Below are 4,263 nucleotides of genomic sequence, written 5' to 3' on the forward strand. Positions count from 1 at the left end.
AATAATTCTGAGGGTTAATATTATTTCTACCTATTTGTTTTCGATTGTGTGTTTGGTAACATCCCTAAAATTATAGGAAATATCTTGCTTATATGTATTAATATCCCCGAGTATAACTGTAATTTGATTCCTGGTATCAAATTAAGGCCATAAAGATTTGCCAATTGGTGCCTTTCAGCAGATTTAACATTAATTCAAAATCTATGTTGAAGAGGTGAAAAAGCTAATAAGGAACATTTTCCCTTTTTGTTACATAAATTACATAAGTTGGGTCTAGTTGGGTCAATTGTGGACCTGTTTCAGTTTGTCTTCCTGTAGACATTCTCAAATCTTATCATCAGGATTAGAGGTCTCCCTCATGGTTGAGATGCTTTATGGGTTTTGACGACTCCAGGATTTAAGCCAGGAGTGAATTAACTCCTTGGCTGTACCACAGATTTGCCATGGGAGTTTTTCGCATAATCCTGAGTATCAGGGTATTTTATGGTGATATACGCAACAGCAGCAAAGACAATTTGTTAGCTGTATAGGTCAGGATTCTCTAGAGAAACACAAACCAACTGGAGATACCTGTAAATATTATGAGATTGTTATAAAAATTGCCTTGCACAACTGTGTGAAGCACAAGGCTAAATTCTGTAGGGCAGGCTTTAATCTGGGAACTTAATCATGTTCCATGAATGCTTTTGATGAATCCCCCAGAAGATTCTGACTGGCTGAAATGGAGATGGAAATTTTCTCTTCTGACTTCTGAAATCATTTCACCTCCTTTAAAAGCCTTTAAGTGACTCTAAGAGACTCCTCTCATTGTTGAAGGCAATCTCATTTGATTAAAGATATAATCAGTCATATGATTTAAGCCCTTGAAATGTGCTCACAGTAACAACCAGGCCAGTGCTTGCTTGACCAAACAACTGGACACCAAAACCTAGCCAAGTTGACATGTGAACTTAACCATAACATAAGCCAGCTGCTTTCAGAAATGTAGACCTCAGCAAACTGCATGTTGACTACTCTTCCTCCACACATGACCATCTCATGTAGTCACACATTGCACAAGGTGTCAGTCTTTCCCCTGAGTACTCTCTAGATCTATATCTGATCTAGACATAAAACCAATGGTCATAAATTAAAAGCCATCCTCCTGAATCAAGCATCAGTCATACTTATGCTGGATCCAGGCACATGATTCACTTTGACACGCAGATAAGACAGAACTAAGTTATAAGACTCAAGGCCTTTATGGGGGGTGGGGGGGACAGATCTCATATCCATTGTATTTTATGACATACATAAAATGTGGTTTTGTAGGTCAAAACCACAACAGAATCAACAAATGAAGTACAAAGAAGCACTGCTGGAAGTATAAAGTTTGCCAGCAGGCAGCATCATTACTCAAAGAGTTTGATAACAAGCAGCTAGCACAGCTAGTTAACATGCCAGAACAGAGAAGAGCCTCACCCGCAATGGTCATTAACTAGATAAGCTGCTGTCTGCACCAATTGCAGGGATTCATTCTACCTTAGAAACATGACAGAACCCACCTTTCTTTCCTTCCTTCTTTTCTTCCTTCTCCCTCCCTTCCTTCCTTCCTCTGCCCTTCCTTCTCTCCCTCCCTCCTTCCCTCCTCTTTCACGCATTCATTTTTCTTTCCTTTCAAATTCTTAAATCATGGCTATTTATTCTCATCTGACACCTCCCAGTTAAAATAGATCATGTTACAAATAATAGTTACCAAATACATCAAGCATTAATTTTAGATGCACTTTTCACAGGTGTAAGTAAATTTTGACTTAAAGATGACTGCAGACAAAATTTTAAAGTTATGTACTGAAAACTATAAACCAGTTTTTGGTGCAGCCTGTTCTTAAACTGAAGTCATCTGCCCTTGTCTCCAAATTCGGGGGGGCGGGGGCGTTAAAAGAAAAACAGATGTCAACTCAAGTCCTCATCAGTCGTGGGATGGCTCTCACAGAAACATTTATGCAATCTCTGAGAAATTCCAAACTCTGAGAAAAGTTTGCTTTTTTCTATGTGGTCTGTGTGTGTGCATGTAAAGAGTATAATTTCTTTTCAAGCCCAAGGCAGGCAAATTTAAATAAAAGTATGACAGTCAAATTGTCCAAAGGACCCCCACTGGGTACACAGGGCAGAATCAATTTTGAATTTGTTGCTGTCATCTTTATAATCTCTTCCTAGAGCCACTATTCCTCATACGCAAAGCTGCATACCTGAAAGTTCTTTAATTTACAACCAAAAGGATGCAACTTTTCTAACTGAAGATGACTTCTAGCAAAAAAATATGCCTAAATTCAAAACAGACTGGGAAAGGTTTACATGAATTAGGATATTTCTGGGAATTCTGATAACTGCTGCCTACAGTGAAAAAATGGAAGCCGAGAAATAAAGATATTGCAGACTTTTCACAGAAACCATGTTCATTATTTGGGGATTATGATTGCTAGATACTTAGTGTATTGCCACAAATATTTGGGGTACTTTATAACGATGGCCACCGTTAGGGTCTGTTGTGGGGGTATTTGAACAACATCTTGAGTCTTCATAATCCTTCAAAATAAACACCCTTTTAAAAAAAATCTGCAAATGTTCAAACTGAGGTTCAAATAATGTTTAGAAACCTATTTATCCATTTATTCATCCTTTCAGACATTTCTGAGTGCTTACTGTGTACCATGCAGCACTAAAACTGTGCATAAAGCCTAATTATTCATGCCTTCACTGAACACGCTAAAGAAAGCAGAGAAAGTAAAATTGTTTTGTCAAAACAATATAACAAATGGTTGCAAATACTATTACAAATGTAAGTAAGAACAATTGAATAAAATAGATTATGGGAGTTTCGAAAGTTAGGCTCTGCTGGTTTTGAATTGATTGATCTTGTTTCTTTGTTGTAAGGACCATGGACCTGTGTCCCATCTGGCAATGAAACTGTGCTGTTATCAATCAGCAATGCCATCCATGGGCTTAGGGATGAGACAACCTATTAATGTGTTGTTTCTGAAGTTTTAATGCTAGTACATACTTAGAAACAAGTTAGTTGATTGTTTAGAATTCAAAGTTCATATTTTCCTACAGAAGTATATATATAAAAGTTATTTAGTTAACCGATTCAGCGGAATAGACGTTTGTATCCATATATAGGCAAAGTAGAGCACTTTAACCTACACATTTCAAGCATTACTCTATGAGAGATTACAGCACAACCTAAATCTCAAAGATGTGGGAGTTGATACACATGGTAAGACCTTAAGAAAACATTAAAATGGAAGTAATAGAAAATTTATAAATAAAAAAATAATTATCAAACCCATTTAATTTTGTTTAGGTGACATAGTGACTCTAATGCTGAATTTAAAAGTCATAGGAAAAGAACTGCAGTAAACAGTAGGCAACAGGGCAAATAAATGTGCACGAGTTTGCACGACTAGATGTTAAACGTTCCACATTTCTATTCAAAAATGGGGTGGGGGGCAGACGAAAAGCACAGACTACGGCGTTGAAATTGATTAATAAAGAACGTAGTAATTCAGCCTGTGCCCTCGCAGCACAATGTTCTGGCAGGTCCAGATGGGGATGATATGTTTCACTGACAAACCACAATCATGGGACCTAATGCTGGCCCATATCAAGGATGTGTATTCTTTTTGACAATTCATTTTCCTACAGACTACCCCTGAAAACCACCTAAAGTTGCATTTACAACAAGAATTTATCATCCAAATATTAACAGTAATGGCAGCATTTGCTCTATATTCTAAGATCACAGCAATCTCCTGCTTTAACTATTTCTAAAATTCTTTTAACCATTTATTCACTGCTAAGTGATCCAAACCCAGATAACACCCTAGTGCCAGAGATTGCAGAGATATGTACAACAGACTATCCCAGGAATGGACTCAGAAGTATGCCATGTGATGCTACCATAAAGTCAGAATAACCTGCATTATAACCAGAATAAACTTTAAATTATTGTTCCTTTTTTGATATTCTTATCTGACTGCTCCCCTATCAAACTCAACTCTTTTAAATTTTATTTTTACCTCCCCCCATTCATTCACATGCTCATCTGAGAAGACTTAAGGTCTTCCAGCTTAGGACGTTATAAAGTAGTCACAAGAGAACAGTTGCCCAAGATACAGAATATTTTTAAAACATGGAGCATGTGTATTATGTGACCAATGACTTCACTTTAATTTGGTTATGAGACTAAAACCATTCCTCACTGCTCTAACATGCTGAAGA

General features: G+C 37.1%; 1 pseudogene; it reads left to right on the forward strand.

Moving 5' to 3' along the window:
- Positions 1-3,599: 3,599 nt before the first annotated feature.
- LOC143643705 (ubiquitin-conjugating enzyme E2 D3 pseudogene) lies at positions 3,600-3,936 on the forward strand (annotated as a pseudogene).
- The last annotated feature ends 327 nt before the right edge of the window (positions 3,937-4,263 follow it).

Source organism: Tamandua tetradactyla, chromosome 8, assembly GCF_023851605.1.
Source record: "Tamandua tetradactyla isolate mTamTet1 chromosome 8, mTamTet1.pri, whole genome shotgun sequence".
Lineage (NCBI taxonomy): Eukaryota > Metazoa > Chordata > Mammalia > Pilosa > Myrmecophagidae > Tamandua > Tamandua tetradactyla.